Below are 24,139 nucleotides of genomic sequence, written 5' to 3'. Positions count from 1 at the left end.
TCACTCAGCACAATGCCCTTCAGATGCATCCAAGTTGTTGCATGTATCAACAGTTCTTTTATTTTTATTGCTAAGTAGTAATTAATAATATGGCTGTACACGGTTCATTTACTCATTCACCTATTATAGGGCATTTTAATTGTCCAATTCGGGGCTATTACAAGTAAAGCTGCTATGAAACATTTGTGTGGGCTATGGAAAATATGTGTGATGCCCAGAAGGGCTGGGCATCATCAAGGATGATGACCCAGACCCCCAAGGAGTGTGGGGGGCAGGGTCATCATCCTTGATTCTTAATTCTCTGGCTTTCTTTTGATTGATTATAATTTTATAAAGTGTTCTTTAGTTGCACACTTATTTATTGTCAGTCTTTTTTAGTAATAGAAACATTTAAATATTCTCCACTGTATATAGTTTAGCTATGTTCCAGATATTTTGATATCAAGTATTCTTTTATTTGTAATGTATTTTAATTATATGTTTGAGTAGGAAACTATTCAGAGTGTCTTAATTTCATACTGTAAGGACACTGTTTTTTTCTCTTTAGGTTATTTTTTCTTCTTGTAAACTTCTAGTTTACAATTCAGTTACGGTTAGAGAATGTGGAACATAAAATCTCTGTACTTTTGGGGATTCTTTAAGGTTTTCTTGGTGGCCAAGAATTTTATTTTTATTACTGTTTGGTTTGTTCATATTTTATCATTACTTATTTTAGATTTGCAGTCGTATAGCCCAGGGCAACCAAGGGCAAGAGCAGTTTACCTGGCACACTGTTGCAGTGTGTGGGGTTGCTGAGTTCAGAGCCTTTAAATTTCCCAAGTAGAGGAGACCTGTGATGTGAATGAAAAGGACTAGTACGCAAGTTGCGGAAGATGGCACCAAGAAGAGAGACCATTACAGAAAGAAAAAACAAACGCTATTATTTACCATCTCCTAGGGGCCAGTTCCTGTGTTTGGCTTTCACTCATTAATCATTAAACTTCAAATGCATTCACCACACTGTACTGCATGGAATACACTATGTAAAGACACATGTGTTAACAATATCTCTAAGAGTGGTAGAAAAAAATTATTAAATTGTCACAACAATCCAGTGAGCAGGTGTGACAGTTTTTATTTTATAGAGAAGGAAATAGAAACTCAGAAAAATTAAGTAACTTTTCCAAGGTCACACAGCTAATAAATAATAGAGTTGGAATTTTGATTCATTTTTTAAAATGCTTCATGGATATTAGAAATTTAATACCCATCATTTATAGAGAACAAAGTTTTATACAGATATATCTACTAAGTAAAATATGTATCTTTCACATCTTCTATAACATTGTTATTTTGTATATTTGAGCTGTCAAATTCTGAAAGAGTTAAAGGATATTATCATGATAGATGATTTTATCAAGTTCCTGTAGAGCTACATGTTTTAGCTTTATGTTATTTAGTCCATAAGGAAACAGAATGTACATATTCTTTATGCTTGTATCTTTTATCATTACATAAACGCCCCCTTTGTCTTGTGTAATTCATTTGGACCTTGAATTTTGCTTAATCTAATAATATTGCAACTATGTACTCTTTTGTTTTTATTTCACTAATTTTTTCATGTTTATAAGAGAATATGGGTAATGTATATATGTTATAAAGAATAATATGACGAACACCCATTGAAGTCCTACTGTGTGTGTGTGTATAAAATTTATTTTTGGAGATTTCTTCAATTTCTATACTTGGAGATAAAATCAAAAATAGACTTTTTCCTTTAGATTTTCTCTTCCAACTTTGGAAAAATTTGAAGAATGTGCACAATACAGGAATTCAGATTTGTTTTAAAACTATGTTAATGTCTAAGCGCAAGCTCAAAAGAGTACAGCGCTGGAGTGGGGTCAAAAGTAGGTGAACAAAGTTAGAAAAGCCTTACTTTTTACACAAATTTGATGGAGAAGAGTTCCTTATTGAAGCATTCAAAGAGGATATGGAAATACCAAAATTCACTTAGTTTCTAAGTGATTAAGATGCAACTATTGGAAATCCCATTTCAAGCTCCAGTGATAAATATCATTTGTATAAATTACATGTTAGATTCGTCAATTAACTAGATGGGAGGAATCCTTTCACAATGTATATTTATATCAAATCATCATGATATATATTTTAAATGTCTTACAATATGTAACATATTTCCAGTAAAACTGGATAAAAAGAGCTTTTCTTTTTTTCAAGAATGAGTCTTATAAAGGATAAGTATTAGGTTAGTATTTGAAAATAGAGACTGAAGTAAATTCAGTAGTTTCTAAAACTTTATCCTCTTTGAATTTAAATTTAAAAGAAAACCAATCTTATTTTGTGGATGGATGGAGAAATTTCTATCCACATGGCATCAAATGTTTTGAAAAACTTAGAAATGCAACCAAGGTACAAGTGCTAGTGGAAAAATTGATGGTTGTCATTGTGTAAACCAGTGTTAATTTTCTAATTCACACAGAAGTATTTCAAATTGCCTACAACCTAGAACAAGACAGACAAGTTCCCTACTTTCCTGGAATTTATATTCTATTATAGTAGAACAAGACAGACAATTTAAAAATTAGACTTTGAGGTCATTTTTTCCCTTGATCAAAATGCACACTATAGCATATTATCCTCCCCTGCAGAAAAAGGCATGTTGCTTTGCTCTGCTACTAAGATATGAAAGTTCCTTGGAAGTGAATTTATTATTGTACTTTAGGTCTTGAGCTTGCCCATTTCTATTGCTAGGATCGCATGGCTTGAGATAAGACCTGAAATTGGTAAGGCAACAATACAAAAGATAAGAAGGAAAGATTTTTGATTTTTCGATCAGGATGTTGCAGGGAAGGTGGACATGGGACAAGAAGACAACCTTCAATTGTGCTGCTCTCTAAACTTTGAAATTTCACTGTTAGATTTGTAAACTGTGTGTTCAGGGAAGAATTGTAACCTGTCACATCAGACTGTTTCTCTCCACAGTCACGTGTGGGGCAAAGAGTTTGACATCTAAATCCAAGTAAAAATGTAAAGTGAAATTCTATATTTTATTGCTTTCATATGACTGTGCTATATAATACCAGGGTCATCAAAAATTAAATTAATTATTTTTAAAGGAAAATTATGTATCAAGAAGAGTGGGCATTTTCTATAGAAAATGTTTGTGCCTTTTTTTTTTTTTAATAGTCCAATAAAAGAGAAGAAGGCAGGATGTAAATGTGTGATTGCAGAATCAAGGCTTCTAAATGAGATCTTTCAGTTCTCCATGAGGGGGCAGCAGCTCTTCAGTTATCTGAGAATTTCTGCAGTGAAGGTCACCGTCAAAGCCTTGACACTGTCCAATTTTTTGAGAATTTTTACAGCCTGTGGGTTTTTTTTTTTTGGGGGGGGGTTGCTGTTGTTTGTTTTTTGTTTGTTTTTGTTTTTTTTGCCATCTTCCTCCTTTCTCTCTCTTTCTGTCTGTCACTGTCTCTTGTTTCTTTTCTTTTTTGGCAAAGTTCAGCCACAGATCACCTTTTTTTTATTAGATCTGAGCCTTTCTGTTCTGAAATGGCCTATTTATACTGAAGTCAACAGACAGACTTCACAACAGTGCTCAGGACCAAATTACAGCTCAGCACCCACAAGGGTTGATTTCGCCGGAGGCGGAGAAAATGGAAGCATAGTTGGTCTCGCAGTTTGGAAGAGGACTGCTTCCTTCTGTGGTATGCCTTCATCATTTTAAAGAGAAGTTTGGAGAATTGAATAGAGGCATTATAGATAAAATGAGGATGCCACAAATAGTTTGTGAAGCTGAGTTAATTTAAGGCTTTAAAATTATTTACTTTTATGTTTTTGATTTAAAATCAGTTTAGAGCTTAAAGATGAGATTATATTAGGCTTCTTTTTGTGAGGAGAGAGAACTGTTTTCTGGAAACACTCAGTTAAAATAAAGGATTTAAAATTGCACTTCATTTTCCACCAAACTTTTAAAACTAAATTGTTCGATGATTTTGACTCCAGTATATTGAATACATTTAATTCTCATAGGCTATTTTTCTCCAAATGTTTCAAATTATAAGACAATTCTGTCATTGTATTCTTCATCAGAGTCTGGCACTACCTCTCTTTCTCTGCTTACTTTGCTTAAATGGCACTGTTTCTGGACTGAGTAATAGCAGACATGCTTGATATAAATATATGTTTATAATGTTAGTCATTTTTAGAAGGTTCAGAAGTCTTCAGCTAATGTTCTTGATCACACTTGCTACTTTTAAGATGTTCGTTTTATTGATAATATGTCTACATTTTTATTGGTAATGTTTCTATTTAATTTTTGCTTCTGTATTAATTCTTCCCTCTACTTAAAAATATCGACTTTATTTTTTATAGCAGTTTTAGGTTCACAGCAAAACTGAGCAAAAAGCAGAGTTCCCATATATCCCTGCCCTACATATGCACGGCTCCCCCCAGCTACCAGCATCCCACACTAGCTATTTTTCCAGCTATTTTTTGTTATTAATTTGTAGTTTAATTCCAATGTCATCTGAAAGCGTGTATGATTTCTATTCTTTCAAATATGTTATTGTGTGTTTTATAGCCTAGAAAGTGTTCCATCTTAGTGGAAGTTCCATGTGAGCTTGAGAAGAACGTGTGTTCTGCTGTTGTTGGATAAATTTGTCTATAGATGCCAGTTACACCGAGTTGATGGATGGTGCTGTTGAGTTCAACTATGCCTTATTGATTTTCTGCCTACTGGATCTGTCTATTTATGACACAGGGATGTTGAAATCTCTCACTATAATAGTGGATTCATCTATTTCTCCTTGCAGATCAGTTTTTGCCTTATGCATTCTGATGCTGTGTTGTTAGATGTGAACACATTAAGGATTATTATATCATCTTAGAGAACTGATCCCTTTATCTAATGACCCCATTTATCCTTGAGAAACTCCTTGCTGTGCAGTTTGCTCTGTCTGAAATTAATATAGCTACTCCTGCTTTCTTTTGATTAGTGTTAGCGTGGTATATCTCTCTCCATCCCTTTACTTTTAATCTATATGTGTGTTTGTATTTAAAGAGGGTTATTTGTTGTCAACATATAGTTTGGTCTTGTTTTTGATCCACTGGTAATCTGTGTAATCTAAATGTCAATTGGTACATTTAGACCATTGACCTTCAAAGTGATTATTGATATAGTTTGATTAACATCTACCATATTTGTTACTGTTTTCTGTTTGTTGCCCTCGTTCTTTGTTCTTATTTTTGTCTCCCACTCTTTAACTGCCTTTTGTGGGTTTAATCAAGCATTTTATACGATTCCATTTTCTCTCCTTTCTTAGCATAGCAATTATACTTCTTTTTAAACTTTTTCTAGTGGTTGCAATATGCATTTACAACTAATCCAAGTCCACTTTTGAATACCCTTATACTGCTTCATGGGTAATACAAGTGCCTTATAAAACCAAAATATTCCTAATTCTTTCCTCTCATCCCTTTTATCACTGCTGTGATTCACTTCACTTATACATAAGCATACATAAACAAACACAAAAATACATTGTTGCCATTATTATTTTGAACAAACTGTTATCTGTTAGAACAAATAAGAGTAAGAAAAATAAAAGCTTTTATTTAACCTTCACTTACTCATTCTCCAATGCTCTTCCTTTACGAAAATCTGAGTTTTTGACCTATATCATTTTCCTTCTCTCTAAAGAACTTCTTTTAACATTTCTTGCAGGTCTACTGGCAATAAATTCCCTCAATTTTTGTTTGTCTGAGAAAGTCTTTCTCCCTCACTTTTGAAGGATAATTTTGCAGGATACAGAATTCTGGGTTGTTGGCTTCTTTTTTCTCTCAGCATTCTAAATATTTCACTCCACTCTCTTCTTGCTTGCATGGTTTCTGCGGAAAAATTTGATATAATTCATATCTTTGTTCCTTTATAGGTAAGATTTTTTCCTGAAGGTTTCTTTCACTATTTTTTCTTTATCTTTGATTTTCTGCCTTTTGAAAATGATATGCCTAAGTGTAGGGTTTTGGGTTTTTGTTTGTTTGCTTTGTTTTTGTTTTTGCATTTATTCTGCTTGGTGTTCCCAGCTTCCTGGTCTGTTGTTCGGTGTCTGACTTTAATTTGGGAAAAATTCTCAGTCACTACTGTTTCAAATATTTTTTGTGTACTTTTTCTATCTCTCTTCTTCTTCTAATATTTGTTATGTGTATGTTATACCTTTTGTATTTGTTCCACAGTGTTTGGATGTTCTGTTCCATTTTTTTTTCATTCTTTTTTTCTCTTTGCTTTTGGAAGTTTCTATTGACATATCCTCAAGCTCAGTGATTCTTCTCTCAGATATATCCAGTCTACTAATTAACACATCAAAGACATTATTCACTTCTGTTAGTGTTTTTGATCTCTACCTTTTTTGTTGTTTTAATTTTTATTTGATTAATTATAAAGGAAGTTGAGCATCATTTTTTCTAATTTTTTTCATTGTGGCAATATACACATAAAATTTACCATCTTAATCATTGTAAAATGTACAGCTCAGTGATACTATATATATATTCATAATGTTGTGCAACTATCACCACTGTCCATCTCCATAACTCTTTTCATCTTGTAAAACTGAAATCCTACACCCAGTAAACAGTAACTCCCCATTTATTTCCCCCCAGTTCCTGGCAACCATCATTTCAACTTCTGTCTCTATGATTTTGCCTATCTTAAGTATTTCATGTAAGTGGAATCATACCATATTTGTCTTTTTGTGACTAGATATTTCACTTAGCATAATGTCCTTGAGGTTCATCCATACTGAAGAATATTGCAGAATTTCCTTCCTTTATAAGGCTGAATAATATTCCATTGTATGGTTATACCACATTATACTTACTCATTCATTCACTGATGGACGCTTGTGTTGCTTCCAAGTTTTAGTTGTTGTGAATAATGCTGCTATTGACATGGGTGTACAAATATCTCTTCAAGACCATGCTTTCAACTATTTTGGGTATATGCCAAGAACTGAAATTGCTGAAAATGTGGCAATATTATTTTTAATTTTTTTGAAGAATTGCCATGTTGTTTTCCACAGTAGCTGTACCACTTTACATTCCCACTAGCAATGCATAAGTGTTCCAGTTTCCCCTTGCCTATTTTTGAACAAGGTTGTTTGTTTTCATGTTGTTAAATTTTATGTTGTTGTACTCTATATTTTGGGTATTAATACCTTATCAGATATATGATTTGCAAATACTTTCTCCCTTTCCGTACGGTACCTTTGTACTCTGTTGATATTGTCTTTTGATGTACAAAATTTTTTATTTTTCATGAAATCCAATTAAAATTTTTATTCTGTTTTCCATGCCTTTGATGTCATATCCAAGAAATCATTGCCAAATCCAATTTGTGAAGATTTTGCCCTATGCTTGTTTCTAAGAGTTTTATAGTATTAGGTCTTACATTTATGCCTTTGCTCCATTTTGAGTTTATTTTTGTGTATGATGTTAGGTAAGGATCCATCTTCATTCTTTTGCATGTGGATATCCAGTTTTCCCAGCACCATTTATTGATAACACTATCCTTTCCCCATTGAATGGTCTTGGCAGCCATGTCAAAAATAATTTGATCATATATACAAGGGTTTATTTCTATCTATTCTATTCCATTGGTCTGTATGTCTGTCTTTGTGCCAGTACCACACTGTTTTGATTACTGTAACTTTGTAGTAAGTTTTGAAATCAGGAATTGTTAGTTCCAAAGCTTTGTTCTTCTTATAAAAAGTTGTTTTGAAAAAAAAAAAAAAAAGTTGTTTTGGCTATGTAAGTTCACTTGAGATTCCATAGAAATTTTAGAATGAGTTTTTCTATTTCTGCAAATAATGATGTTGGGATTTTGATAAGGATCGCATTGAATCTGTAGATTGCATTGAGTAGTATTGACATCTCAACAATATTAAGTTTTCCAATCAGTATATATGGAATGTGTTTCCATTTATTTATATCTTTAATATTTTTCAGCAACGTTTTGTAGTTTTCATTGTACAAGTCTTTTACCTTCTTGGTTAACTTAATTTCTAAGTATTTTATTCTTTTTGATGCTGTTGTAAATGGAATTGTTTTTATAATTTCTTTTTCAGATTATTCACTGCTAGTGTATGGAAATGCAACTGCTTTTTTTGTATTGATTTTATATCCTGTTGCTTGCTGAATTCATTGATTAGTTCTAACAGCGTGTGTGTGTGTGTGTGTGTGTGTGTGTGTGTGTGTAATCTTTAGGGTTTTCTACATAGATCATATCATAAGTAAACAGATATAATTTTACTTCTTCTTTTCCAATTTGGATATCTTTTATTTATTTATTTTTGCTTAATTTCTCTGGCTAGAGCTTACAACTATGTAGAACAGAAATGGTGAAAATGGGCATTCTTGCCTTGTTCCTGATTTTAGAGGAAAAGCTTTTATTGAGTGTGATGTTCACTCTGAGTTTTTCACATATGGCTTTTGTTATGTTGAGATAATTTCCTTCTATTCCTACTTTGTTGAGTGTTGTGTTTGTTTTAATCATGAAAGGGTGTTGAATTTTGTCAAATACCTTTTCTGCATCAGTTGAGATAATCATGTTCGTTTTGTCCTGCATTCTGTAAATGTGCTGTATTATATTGATCAAATTTTGTATGTCAAACCACCCTTATATTCCTCTCTCTGTCTCTCCCTATTCCACAGAAGGCACTTCTCTTATTTGTATCTTTTAAACAAAATATGTTTTCTGCTTTGATTATGTTTTGGCTGACATTAATACTGCCAAAGTGCTACCATTTACTTGGTTTATCTGTTTCTACCCCATTATTTTCCATTTTTGTGTCATTTTGATTTATGTGTGTATTCTGTAAACAGTGTACAGCTAAATTTCATTTCTGTTTTTGTTTTTAGGTCAGTCTAAGAATCTCTGTCTCCTGACCACACACACACACACACACTCACACACACACACACTGGATTTAACCCATTTATTTTTACTGCATTAATTGAAATATTTAGTATTATACTTCTTACCTTGGTGTACGTTTCCCATTTATTTTACTTTTATTTTAACCTATTAAGTGTTCTTGTTTCTTTTCCTGTTTCCTTTCCTCCTTCTCCCCCATCCCTTCATCCCTTCTATCCTTCCTTTTTCAATATTTTTGTGGTTTGAAAGTTATACATCTTATTATTATTCTCCAAATTGGTAACTTTGTGTTTTTTCTATCAACATTGACAATCCATCTTTTTTACCTGCCTCTCTCAGAAGCTGAACAGTCAGTGGTTTGGCACTTTCAATCCCTCCTTTTGTCTACTAATTGCATTGACTTTCTGAAAAGCATGTGGCATCGGTATTTGCAGATTTTTATTATTTTAAAACCATGATTCCTCTACTTTTAGAGTAATGGTTTCTTAAGTCATATTATGCTTCAAAGCCATATAGAAGTAAAATGTCATGATCTTACTGGTTTCACTACTTTCCATTATTTCTTGAATTCCATGATGGCTTTTTTCCAACTTTGTTGTTATTTTTTTTAAGATTACTTATTATTTATTTATTTTTGGCTGTGTCAGGTCTTAGTTGCGACGTGCAGGATCTTTGTTGCAGCGAGCAGGTTCCGGGGCGCGTGGGCTCTGTAGTTTGTGGCACACAGCCTCTCTAGTAGAGACACGCAAGCTCAGTAGTTGTGGTGCATGGGCTAAGTTGCCCCACGGCATGTGGGATCTTAGTTCCCTGACCAGCAATCGAATCCATGTCCCTCGAATTGTAAGGAGGATTCTTTTCCACTGGACCACCAAGGAAGTCCCTGTTGCTGTTATTTAGTGAAGTACATCATCTAGTAATTCTTTAGGAATGGGTTCCGTGAGAAGTAAACTTTCTACAGAATCTCTGTAATTTGAAAATATTTTTTGTGCCTTCAAAATTATATGATGGTTTGGTTCTGTATTTGAATCCTAAGTTTAAAATTATTTTGCTATGGAGATAATATATTCCTCTATGGATAGCTTGCAGATGTGAAGTCATATGCTAGCCTACTTAAAATATTTGTAGGTAGCCTATTTTGCACTTTGCTCTTCTTCCCTCTCTCTCTCCCTCCCTCCTCCCTCGCTCCCTCCCTCCCTTCTTTCCTTCCTTCCTTCCCTCTCTCCATTTCTTCCTTCTTTCATTCCTCCTTACCTCTCTCGCTCTCCCCCTTTCTTCCTTCCTTTATTTCTTCTTTGGAACCTAAATAGCTCTATCCTTATCAAAAATCTCAGTTAGATGTATCTGGTATGACTTTCCCCCACAAGTCCTGCTAGACTTTCCGTGGACTCCTGTATCTGTTTTCCTTGCCTCTTTTTCTCACAATTCATTACTCTTTATTTTGCACTCTATTCCAGAAGAATACCTCAGCTTGCATTTCCAGGTTGCCAATTTAATCTTCACTTATTTCCATTATGTAATTCAACTCATGTACTGAGATTTGTTTGTCAAGTTGGGGAATGATAATTGTTTCTATTTTCCAACTACTCTGATCACTTTTTTCACACCATTTTTTTTCTTATTGTGATAACCTCTCATTTCTCTGAGGATACTTAAGATTATTTTCCTCTGGTCTCCTTTGCAAATTATGTTTCCTCAAGTGTCAGTTCTGTTTCATATTTTCTCAGGTATATGTGGTTCTTAGAAATATGCTTATATTTATGAGGAGAGATTTTTGTTTCAGCGTTTCAGTTAGTTGAGAAATTTTGTTTTCCTGGAACTGAAAATATATTCCCAAGGTTGTGTAAGAAAGACAAGGAGGGTGTGCATGCAGGTGGCTACCTTGTCTTGTGGGTGTGGGCTCCCATCTTTCTTGTCTGCTGAAATGTAAGTGGAATGCTACCCCACTTCTGTGGCCCTAGTGCTTTTAGCTCTGAAAGTCTTTCACATTAGACTCATAATTTGTTTAGAGGAAAGTACTCTCAGCCTATTAAAATACAACAGCAAGGTTTCCTCGTAGTAACCTAGTCGGTAGTCATAAAACACAAACTTTGAAAACTGGAAAGGTCATCAAGATTCGAAGGAACGGAGTTATAAGTCAGTCACTTTTCACTGGGGTGGAGAGAGGTATTAGTTTCCTACTGTTGCCATAACCAACTGTCACAAATTTAGTGGCTTAAAACAGCAGATTCATTGTCTGACGGTACAAGAGGTCAGAAGGCCTAAAATCAGTGTCAGTGGGGCTGTGTCCCTTCTGGAGGCTCCAGGGGAGAATCCATGTCCTTGCTTTTTTCTGGATTCTTGAGGCACCTGCATTCCTTGGCTCAGGGCCCCTCCTCCCTCTTCAGAGCCAGTGTCTTCCATCCGTCTGTCTCTCTTCTCTGAATCTTTCTCTGATCTCTACTTTCATCACCACGTTTCCTTCAGTGAGCCTGATCCTCCTACCCCTCTCTTATAAGGACCCTTGTGATTACACTGGGCCCACTCAGATCACAGGATAATCTCCCTATCCCAAGACCCTTACCTAAGTCAATTCTGCAAAATCCCTTTTGCCATGTAAGGGGCATGCTCACTCATTCTGGGAGTTAGAATGCGGACATCTTTGGGGGACCATTATTCTGTCTACTTCTGGGGGCTGAGAGGTTTGGGTCGCTTTGGCTGGTGACACATAGCAGGGGGTCGTCTCAGGAGCAGGTAAGGAGGGGCTATCCTAGCTTTGGGGTGGATTCTCTGCCCTTTCCCTGTTGGTTTCCCCATTCCCCTCATCCACCCTACCAGCACTCGCACCATCCCTATGGGGCTCATGTGTTCCTTTCCTCTCTCCTTGCTCAACACTAATAGCCCAAAGTCATCCGACAAGGACCCAGAAGCCATACCAGCCAATTAACAAAATTCAACGGATAAATGTCAATGATTTACACAAAGTATTGTCAGAAAGAATATAAAAAGTAGGAGGATTCTTTATGGATTCTGTAAGGGCCTGTAACAATCCAATTTATGTACCAGAAATGACTACATATGTTATACAATCGAAATACCTCAACCAAACCCTGAAATGTATATGTGTTGGGCCTGCATTTAATCTAGGGTCGTCTCTTTAGATTATGATGTGAAACGCACTTTTGAGGACTTTGATGAGAACCACATGGCAGGGTTCTGCCGCTTAGCTGCAGAAGGGGGTAGCCCTATCCAGCACAGTGCGTCCTGTGTAGCTTTCATGTTTGAAGGATGGCTTGCTTTTCTGTGTATAGGACAGATGCATCTTTCTGAAACAGGAAATTTGTTGATAGAGCCCATAATTAATATATTTAACCTGAGCTGTTGATAGAATGAAACCTTTATTATCTGAGGATGCCATCCTTCCTCCACATAGGAAGCAGAGTGTTTTTCCTTGTTATTGTTGATCTAGCTAATGTCTTTCCACAACACTGCGCTCCCAAGGAAGGGTGGACAAGCCAGAGACAGATAAAGAACAGAGTGTCAAACCCCAGCAAACTCATTTATCACATGTTGTGGATGGAAGCCAGCTAAATTTTAATCTTGCAATATTTAAGAAGACAGTGTATGATAAACAAGTTAATAAAATAAACATAATTTCACATAAGCTCCTGGTCAAAACACAAGTTTTTCTTTCATAAAATATTTTTCTTAATTACAAAATACTTCAGACAGAAAATAGAGGGTGAAATATCTATGCATTTAAGATCCAGATTTAACAAATGTTAATGTTTGCCTTGTTGTTTTCAGATATTTTTTTTAAAAATAGGTATGTTTAAAGCCCCTTTTTTTCTTTTCCTGATCTCATCCTCTCTCCCTTCTTCCCTCCACAGAACTAGCCACTCTCTTCAAGTTGGTAAGTATCTTTCTATCCAGACTTTTGGTTCTTAGGAAGTTTTTGTATAGTCATAAAATAGACATTTTTGTTTGATGTACTTGGGACTTTATGCACATGTCATTTTGCAACTTGATTTTGTTCTTCAACTTTGCTCTTCAGATTTACTCATGCTCCCATTCATTCATTAAATGACATCATTCTATTCCACTCTACTAATAGGTCTCATTTTATTTACCTATTCTCTTATTTATAGGTATTGAAATTGTTTCCAATGTTTTGTTACTTCAAAAAAAAAAAATCTGCCAAAAGACCCTAATTTTTGCTTTTCTTGTTTCTGTGTATGTTTGTATGTGTATGTTTTCTTTCTAGTTTACTAATTTCTTCTAAGGTTTTATCCTCCTACTTTTCTTTTTAGATGTACTCTATCAATCTTTTCCTAGCACCTTGTATAGAGAAAACTCCTCTGTGTCTCCTCCTAGCTCTACTCACACTGAACACTTCTGTGACCACCAGCTGTGTGGGTGGTTTTCTCACACCAAGGAACTCTGCAATACCAGCTGGGTGTCCTACAAATAATTCCATTCTGACTCTATCTACTTGGAGACAGCATCAGACCCCACAGGTTAAGGGCTCAGTCCCACAAGACTGCCCCTCCCCCATCTCACACACACACTTCAGACGCCAGTCTTAAGCCCAAGGTTATCGCCTGTGAGTCTGACCAGCTGGCTATAAATCAGAGGGATAAAACATAGGAAATCACTAATATCAAAGGTTTAACTGGCAAGAAATGTCAGTTTCTTATTTTTCAAAAACATATTTACTGGACTTCCCTGGTGGCAGAGTGGTTAAGAATCCGCCTGCCAATGCAGGGAACACAGGTTTGAGCCCTGGTCCGGGGAGATCCCACATGCCGCGGAGTAACTAATTCCGTGTGCCACAACTACTGAGCCTGCGCTCTAGAGCCCGTGCGCCACAACTACTGAAGCCCACTAGCCTAGAGCCCGTGCTCCGCAACAAGAGAAGCCACTGCAATGAGAAGCTCGCGCACCACAACGAAGTGTAGACCCCGCTCGCCACAACTAGAGAAAGCCCGCGCACAGCAACAAAGACCCTACGCAGCCAAAAATAAAATTAATTAATTAATTTTAAAAACATATGTATTTTGTTTTTGAACATATTTCAAGCCTCTAATAATCTTGAGGTAGCCTAATGTACCTTCCAATAACCACTAACTATTGATTACAATAGTTTTGATTTCAGTAGTAAAAGATGGTCCACAACATCTCCTTTGGATCAAACTGAGCACTATTTTATATACCAAGGAGTTGTAATGGTTCACTTTGTTGACAGGATATTTCTCTAGGTAGGAGTGTGGTATTCCAGGAACAGGAGCAAGATTCTGGCATATTGCTCTAGACTTTTCATCTCATCAGTGACAAAGGCTGAGTTGAATTTAAGATTTTCTTCACAAGCTAAATAGGAACATTTGTTAAAAAGATGTGCACACCTGGTTGCATTGCCAAGGGATAAACTATCCTGGGCTTTCAGGCAGAAATGCAGAGTTTATTCTCAAATTCAATGGCAGAAGCAGGGTTTGTACCATGTCTAGAGATGAGGATCTTGGGCTGAGAGGCCCATGTGTTCCCAGATCCCTGTATTAACTGACATCAGGGGAACTGCTCTGAGGGCACTCTGCAAAGAGAAAGTGGGTAGTAGTGTCTGCTGGTAGAATTTTTAAATATAAGTTTATTTCACACACTGATTGTTCATGTTCACCCATTCCAACACCTAGTTCCAAAGAAGAATTTTAAGACGTTCTTACTTTGATGCTCTTCCAGGAGTATACATACTTTAAAAGAGAGCTCTACATACTCACATGTTCTTTTTTTAAATTGAAGCATAGTTGCTGTACAATATTATATGTTACAGGTGTACAAAATAGTGATTCATAATTTGTAAAGGTTACACTCCGTTTATAGTTATTATAAAGTGTTGGTTATATTCCCCGTGTTATACAATATATCCTTGTAGCTTATTAGTTTGTGTCTATTAATCGCTTACCCCTGAATTGCCTCTCCCCCCTTCCCTCTCCCCACTGGTAACCACTAGGTTTGTTCTCTATATCTGTGAGTCTGTTTCTTTTTTCACACTCACATGTTCTTGGTTGGAGGGTAAATTGGTGCAGCTTTAGAGAAGGTAGTGTGGAATTTTCAATCATGTATTGAAATACACTTACCCTTTGACCTTAGCAAGCAATTCCACCCCTAGATTGAAGCAAAACATTGGAAACACAAATGACCATCAATGGAGAACTGGTTAAATAAAATATGGTTTAATCATACACTGTAACAAATGAGGCATCTTTAAATATACTAATTATAGAAAGACTTCCTTTGTTAAATGAAGGAAACAAGTTGCAACATAGTGTATGCTGGCATTTGTATAATGAAGGGTATATATAAATGTTTGAAAATGCATAGACTATCTCCAGAAGAAATTATGAGAAATTGGCAACAGTGCTTATCTCATAAAAGAAGAACTGTGACAGCTAGACAGAGGAAGAAAGGATACTTATACATTCCATATATTATTCAGATGTGTATTAATTTCCAAATATATGGAGACATTTTAGATATATTTTTGTAATTAATTTCCAATTTAATTCTATTGTGGACAGAGAATATTTTGTGTAAAATTTCAATCTTTTGGAATTTATTGAACTTTATTTTATGTCCCAGCACATATGCTCTATTTTAGCAAACTTTCCATGTATTGAGAATCAAGCTCTGAAATATCAATTTAGATAAAAGTGATTAATTGTATAGTTCAGGTGTCTTCTATACTTCCAAGGAGTTTTAGTCTAGTTGTTCTATCAATCACTGAGAATGGGGTTAAATTCTCCAATTACAATTGTGAGTTTCTCTATTTCTCCATTTAGTTCTCTCAATTTTTGCTTTGATTAATTAGGAAGACAAAATTCCAAATGTGTTATTTCAAAATTAAGTGCATACACATTTAGAATTTTGCCTTCCTGATTAATCAACCCTTTTATCATTATAAAATGATAAAATTCTCTTTTTCTTGAAGTCTACTTTGATATCATAGACACACCAGCTTTTTTTTTTTTTTTTTTAATTTATTTTTGGCTGTGTTGGGTCTTCGTTTCTGTGCGAGGGCTTTCTCCAGTTGCAGCGAGCGGGTGCCACTCTTCATCGTGGTGTGCGGGCCTCTCACTATGGCGGCCTCCCTTGTTGCGGAGCACAGGCTCCAGGCGCGCAGGCTCAGTAGTTGTGGCTCACGGGTCCAGATGCTCCGCGGCATGTGGGATCTTCCCAGACCAGGGCTCGAACCCGTGTCCCCTGCATTGGCAGGCGGATTCTCAACCACTGCACCACCAGGGAAGCCCCACACCAGCTTTTTATTTCATGGAATACTTCTTTCCATCCTTTTACTTTCAGTCTAGCGTGTCTTCAAATTTAAAGTGTGTCTCTTGTAGACAGCATATAACTGGGTTTCCTTTTTTTAAAAAAGATCATATCTGGCAATCTCTGCCTTTTTAGTTAGAATATTTTGGTATATTTACATGAAATGCAATTATTAATATAGTTGTATGCATATCTACCATTTTATGATTTGTTTTCTACTTATACCATCGTTTTTTGGTTTTGGGTTTTTGACGTTATTGCTGTTGTTCCTCTGTTTCTCCTCTCCACCTCTGGATCTAAGAGATAATCTCAGTTTTGAAATACTTCCTGAGGAATAGAGCCACAGATTACACTGCTATAGTACCAACTCTTAAACATTTTATTGCAAATAGGACTGTCTCAACTTCCCAGGATGGCCCAGTTTTTGCACATAGTGACTAGTTCCTTTTTTCTACTTCCTTTTCTTCATTTATGTGACATGAATCACCTTATTGGCATCATACCTTGATACTATGGTTTATTTCTCCTGCTGCTGCTGCTGCTGTTGTTGTTATTTATTATTTTGGTCAAAATGGGACTAGTTCTAGGATGTTTTTGAGTCTCTAGAGTATGAAGGTTTTTGGTCTGAGTCATGTGTAGGCTCTTATAATCAAAATTGGTCTTTTTTGAAATGATAAAGCTCCACCTTGGCTCCGAGAGCTCTTGCTATGGTTATAGGTGGGCTTTGTCTCCAGTCTCTCAAAAAGCAGAAAAGTGAAAAAACCCAGCATCTTGGGTTCATGTAGCACTTATATGGCTCAGGTCTTTCTAAGTTTCAAAAGGAAGTAAACACCCTCGCAGTATTTACTTGCTTTTATCTTTTGAAACTTTTCCTTCAAGATTCACTGAACTTCCTCCAGTCTTGTCAACTTCTACTTCTGCATGATTTACTGAGATTTAAATTTTTTTGAAGACATATTTCTAAAAGAGAATTATTGCTTGAGTGCAAAATTTAAAAGAGCAAAATAAGAAGACAAGTGTTTCAGAATAACTGCCACCATATTTTTCAACTCTGCATCCCAGAAACACAAAATTGTCATATAAGAAACACAAGTAAGGGATTCTCTCTGGAAACCAATAACAACAAAAATAGCTTAAACAGCACACACACACACACACACACACAAATTTAAGTAGATTATAATTAAGGAAATGTTTTACACAAATCCTGCTATTAATCTAAATGCTGATGTTTTTATCCTGTTTATAATAGTTTTGGATTGAAACTCAAAAAGAATGCCTCAGAGTAAAATTAAAACTTATTAATGTATCATTTTTGCCTATATTCTCCTGAGCAGAGGTACATTCTGGTTGGCTCATATAATTGTCATAGTAAAAGGAACAACAGAAGCTCAACTTAAACAGACAATTGCAACTTAGCTGATGTCATCCCAGAACATTTTATAAGCTCAAATATTTGTTGCAAGATTTAATTGATTGATTGGAAAACACTAGGATAAAATTTAATGACATTCATTTAAAAATAAATTTAGGTGAAACTTATTTTTAAATTAAACTACACAGAGTCATTTTAGGAAAACTAGAAAATTTAGATAACCAAGGAATATGAACACATAAGAGCAAGGTTACATATTATTGATTCCCATTCTTGACCCAAAAACCACTCTCAAAAAAAAAAAAAGACTAAAGAAACAAAATTGGGGGATGGGGAGTAAAAGAAGACAAGTCTTGAATTTAGGAAAATGCCAACTACCTTGTGCAAACATCATGGAATTCTTGCTGCATACATTACAGTCTGGACCAAGTGAAGGAAGGCATGGAGAGTCCTCGGTCTCTTCCTTTTCTGGGAAAGCAGTACAGTGTTTCTGGGAATACAAAAAGGACATTCTGGAAGTGGTGGTGGGGTTGGGAAGGGGGGGCAACACTGTAAGGGCCGGGTCTAAGGCACTGGGGATGTCCCAGTCCTCAGGGGCTGGGTTGTCAAGATAAAAAATAGAACAAAGAAGAAACTGGGTCAGATTTACTTGGGGTTATTTCCACATCTTTGGACCAACACTAGTAAAGGGAAGAGTAGCTGTGAATACCCTCATCACACAGAAAGCTGATGCTCACTAAGGTTGTTGTTGTTGTTGTTGGTTTTTTTTGTCATTATTAAAGTTCTTGGTAATATGGCTGGTTAACACTGCTGCAGGGTAACATACTGAAATCACAACCCTGTCTCCTTGGTAGGTCATTATACACCTCTGAGACGCTGTATTTCCACCAGGAACACGGTTCCAGGAAACCAAACAAATGTAACAAACAATAACATAAAACACAAAAATGAAGTTGCCAAAGGCAAAGTTCCTGGGCTGTTTGGCCCATGACACCCACATTCCCCCTGTACATATCAGACTGCTGCGTGGCCCATGGATAACAACATAAATCTGCATCCTTCTGCTTATTTTTTAATGTAAATATTTTATTTTTGAACATGTAATGCATACACATGTTAAAAAATCTCACAGGATACAAAGATAATTTTAGTAATCAGAAATAATCCCTTTTTCTTTTTATTATTTTTTAATTACAATAACTGATATGTGCTTCTTGTGGCTGAAGTAAAGAGGGAAAGCTGAGCTGTGTCAGTCTCCTGCTGGAGCAAATGACCACAAACTTGGCGGCGTAAAACAACACACATTTATTCTTTGATCGTTCTGGTGCCAGAAGTCGGAAGTGGATTATTTTCCCCACCTCAAGATCCCCAGGGGTTCTGATTCAATTGGTCTGGGCTGTTGATCTGGGCATCAACATGCACGAGTCCTGACCTGAGGTGCTGCTTGGTGACAAAAGTGGGTGATTAACTTGTTTTATGACTCCTGGAACTCTCCACTCTAAGGCTCATCCCTGCCTACTCCTTGCACTCAGGATGTTAGATCCAGGGTGTGGGCTCCTGCAGGTTTTTGAGCCCTTTCCTATCATCCATTATCAGATACCCCTGGGGAGTATGACTTCATTAGCTAAAATAATGATAGATTTGTGGAGTGTAATTATCTCAAAAGAAAAATAACAAACCAGAGATCCCTGGGAGTATTAGAACCAAATGGACCAAGATATTTAAATAAACTTAAGGGACTTCCCTGGCATCCAGTGGTTAGGACTCTGTGCTTTCACTGCAGAGGGCGCAGGTTAAATCCCCGGTCGGGGAACTAAGATCCCACAAGCTGTGCAGTGCAGCCAAAAAATAAATAAATAAATAGACTTAACACATATGTGAAAAAATATAAATGGACAATATAGGCACAAAAACATAAAAAGAACCTAATATTAATATCAAGTATGAAAAAGAAAATAATTTGAAATAAGAACATAATGGCATAAAAAACAGAAGAACCAGCTGATGAGTTAAACAGATTGAAAAACTCTCCCAAGAAGAAAGCAGGAGAGGACAAAGAAATACAAAATAGAAAAGAAATAAAAACATAGAAAAAAAGCTAAGCTATATGGAGGACAGAGTGCTAACGTCTACTATAATTGATTCTAGAAGGAGAGAAAAATAATAATGAAGAAAATATGTGAAGAAACGATGTAGAATTTTTCCCAGAATTGAAGAAATGAGAAAGACTTCAGATTACAAAGGCTCCTAAAATTTCAAAAAAGAAAAACATGTGACCTTCAAACAAATGATGTTATTCTTCTTCCCATTAGAAACAGATGCAGGAAGACAGTAGTGTTTCAATGGGTTGAAGCACAAAACTTTTAGTCTAGAATTTTATATCCTTTGAAATTTCCATGTGTATGTCAGAGCTTAATGAAACAATCTCAAACATACAAGGCTTCAAAAGGGTCACTACACAAAGATCCACAAACGGTTTTCAAGAAAGTCTTCAAATATGAAGAGGAACAAATCTAGGAAATGCTACAAATAGATATGGAAAGTTAGAATGATCAAATAACTGTGTAAAAAAACCCACAATATAATAAAACAGAATACAAGTAAAAAGATAAGCAAAATGAAGAGAGAAATTATGTACATAACAGCCCAGGATCTAAATGTTAAGAAATGTCACAAGACCAAGATGACAGGGTATAAAGGGAAAGAAAGGAAGATGAAAATGTGTTTAAAGTTCTAATCTTGAAAGGAGGGTGTTGTGCGTTGAATTTGTCTCCAGAAAGATAGTTCAAGGCCTAACCCCCCCAGTACCTGTGAACGTGGCCTTATTTGGAAACAGGGTCTTTGTAAGTGTACTCAAGTTAAGATGAGGGTCATACTAGATTAGGATGGGCCTTAAAAACAGTGACTGGTGCCCTTATTAAGAAGGAAACACTTGGGGAATTCCCTGGCGGTCCAATAGTTATGACTCTGTGCTTTCACAGATGAACTAAGATCCTGCAAGCTGTGTGGCATGGCCAAGAAAAAAAAAGAAAAAAGGAAACATTTGGATGCAGAGACACAGACATGCAGGGAGGAAGGCCATGTGAAAATGACACACAGATTGGAGTGATGCAACTACAAACAGGAACTGCCAGAGGCAGGTGAGAGGCAAGGAAGATTCTCCCTCAGAGCCTCCAGAGGGAGCAGAGCCCTGCCAACACCGTGGTTTCAGACTTCTAGCCTCTAGAACCGTAAAACAGTATTTTTCTGTTGTTTTAAGCCATCCAGTTTGTGGTACTTTATTATGGCAGCCCCACAAAACTAATACAGAGAGAGATACAGATATCAAATTTAAAAAAAAAACAGTAAGGAAAAAGAATATAGCAAAAGGAGGGAAATTGAATGTGAAAAAGTAAGATGATAATCACAGTTAATATAAATGAACTAAACTTGCTAATGAAAAAAGAGAGAGTGATAGAGTAGATTTTTAAAAATCCAGCCATATGCTGATTTGTAAGACAGACCTACATAAAGCTATAGAGAGTTGGAAAGTAAAAGGATGGAAAATGTATGTTAGGTAAATGCTAATTAAAAGAAAGCTGGTGTGACTGTATTAATATAAGAAATATAAAAAACTTTAAAACAAAAAGCGTCATTAGGGATATAGAGGTTTACTATACAATAGTAAATGTTCAGTTCATAAGAAGATATAAAAATTCTACACATGTATACACCTAATAAATTAATTTGAATATTCAAAAATTTATAAAACTACAAGAAGATATTGGCAAATCCAATGTCATGGTAGAGAATTTACCAAACATCTCTTGTTGATGTAAGAAGAAAATATAGATTTGAATGACACAATTAAGCTTGATTTGATAGACACATATAATGTTATAAAAATTCATTATTCTCTAAGCTGTAAAGCAAATTTCAGCAAATTTCAAAGAATAGATATTATACCGGCCCTAAAAACAGAGACTGGTGCCCTTATTAAGAAGGAAACATTTGGGGAATTCCAAAACAAGAACCTGAAATTTTTCATTATTTGGAAATTTAAACAATCTATACTTCTAAAAAGCTCATGGCTTAAATATAAAATTGTGAACAAAATTAGAAAATAACTGACATATACACACTAATATATATAAAATAGATAACTAATAAAAACCTACTGTAGAGCACAGGGAACTCTACTCGGTTTTCTGTAATGATCTATATGGGAAAAGAATCTAAAAAAGAGTGGATACGTGTATACGTATAACTAATTTACTTTGCTGTACACCTGAAACTAACACAACATAACTATACTCCAAAAAAAAAAAAAAAAGAAGAATGACATTCTTTTCAATCACATGAACATTTGAAAAATGACCCACATATTGTGATTCTCTGAACACAATGAATTAATCTGGAAACCCAAAGGTTATTAGAAAATCCTAATGTGTTTGTCATTTAAAAAGTATACTTCTGATAATTTTTATGTAATAAAAATAATAACCCATGGGTCAAAGAAGAAGTCTTAATGTAAATTAGAACATGTTCTGCAAATAACAGAAATCATATTAAAACATGTGGTATACTAGTTATATTACACTAAAACATATATTTAGGAAAATTATAGCCATCAATGCATAAATTTTAAAAAAATAAATGCTGAAAATTAATGAGTCAGGCAAAATAAACCAAAGAAAGTAGAAAGAAGGAAAATAATACCTTGCAACAGTAAAAATAACTACGACAACATACAGCGATATGAATTATAATTTAGTAGTGCTCAGTGGGAAAAAAGGCTACATTTAGCCTGATTTTTTAATTCATAAAATTCAGAGTAAATTGCTTTCTATTGTTTTTTGAATGGCTTACTCAGGTATAATTGTTATACAATTAACTGGACATGTATAAAGTAAACAATTTGATCAGTTCTGATATATTTATACACCCATGAAACCATAACCACAATCAAGCTAACCAATACAGCCGTACTCCCCAAAAAGTTTTCTCCTGCTCCACTGTACCCCTTCCCTTCTGATTCTCCCCATCACCCTCAGCAACCATGGATCTGCTTCCTGTCCCAATACATTTGTTTCTATTTTCTAGAGTTTTATATACATGTAATCATGCCATGTACTTTTGGCTTCTTTCATTCATGATGTTGCATGTATCAATAGGCCATTCCTTTTTATTGGCAGATGGTATTCCATTGCATGGATCTAGCATAATTTCTTTACCCATTCATCTTTTTAATTTTAACCATTTTAGTAGGTGAGTAATGGTATCTTGTAGTTTTAATTGGCATTTCCCTAATAACTAATGAGGGTTAGTTATGAGCATCTTTTCATGTATCTATTTGCCATCTTCTTCGTCGAAGTGTCTGTTGAAGTCTTATGTCATTTTTTTAGTCAAGGTTTTTTTTTTATTATTGAGTTTTGATAGTTCTTTATATATTCTAGGTACAAGTCTTTTATCAGATATATAATCTGTAAATATTTTCTCCCAATCTGTAGCGTGTGTTTTTATGCTAAGAGTGTATTTTGAAGAGCAGAAGTTTTCAATTTTGCTGAAGTCCCATTTATCAACTTGTACTTACGCTGACTGTACTTTTGGTATCATATTTAAGAAATCTTTGCCTAACCTAAGGCCACATACATTTCCTCCTATAGTTTTTCGAAAAGTTTTGTAACTTTAGGCTTTCCATTTAGATCTCTGGTCCATTTTGAGTTAATTTTTGTATACTGTGCAAGGTATGGGTGAAAATGTTTTTTGTTGTTTTTTTTTTTTTTTAGCACGTGGGTATCCAATTGTTCTGGCACAATTTGTTGAAAAGATCATCCTTTACCACTAAATTGTGTCTGCATCTTTATTGAAAATTGGTTGTCTGTATTTGTGTGGATTTATTTCTGGACTCTTTAATCTGTTCTAGTGATTTGTCTATCTTTATTCCAGTACCACTGTCTTGGTAACTGTAGGCAGAGAGAAGTAACATATTAACCACCAATGAATGCAACTTAACTGTCAGTTGACTTCCTACTTCCTAATAGCTACATGGAAAGCCAGAGACAGTGGTAAAATATATTTAATGTGATAAGAAAAAGAAACCGTCAACCAGAGTTGTGTACCTACAAAAATTATCTTTCAAGAATAAGGGTCAATAAAGCATTTTCAGTCAAACTGACATAAGATTGTTGGGTAATAATAGAGGGGCCCCCACTATAACAAATTCTAATAGATGTTTTTCAGGGAAAAGGAAAATGATCCAAGGTGGATGGTCTGAAATATAAGAATAAATATAAAGAAAAAAATTGGTAAAAAACAAATATTAGTCAGTGTAAACATTAATAATAATGTCTAATTTGAGCTGTAAAAATAAAGTAGTATCAAAATTGGGAGAAAAAAATGATCAAAGTAATGTTCCAGGGTTCTTATATTACTCAGGAAAAGGGGAAAGATATTGACTAGCACTGAGTTGTTAAATATGTTTATTAAATTATCTAGAGAAACCTGTAAAGATAAACATTGATAAAAAAACACTAACCGAGTGGAGAGAAAAACTTGTT

The 24,139-nt window shown here is 35.2% G+C and overlaps 1 long non-coding RNA gene across 1 annotated transcript in view; it reads right to left on the bottom strand.

Moving 5' to 3' along the window:
• Nucleotides 1-3,389: 3,389 nt before the first annotated feature.
• The window catches only part of LOC309654648, a 48,799-nt gene continuing 28,049 nt past the window's right edge, over nt 3,390-24,139 (bottom strand). The window contains exon 2 of the long non-coding RNA XR_014260375.1: nt 3,390-18,090. This is a non-coding gene — a long non-coding RNA (uncharacterized lncRNA). The remainder of the gene's footprint in view (nt 18,091-24,139) is intronic.

The sequence above is a fragment of the Balaenoptera physalus genome (assembly GCF_965194825.1).
Source record: "Balaenoptera physalus genome assembly, chromosome: 2".
Taxonomy (NCBI): domain Eukaryota; kingdom Metazoa; phylum Chordata; class Mammalia; order Artiodactyla; family Balaenopteridae; genus Balaenoptera; species Balaenoptera physalus.
Note: the sequence above shows the minus strand (reverse complement) of the source record. Positions and strands in the feature narration are given on the sequence as shown.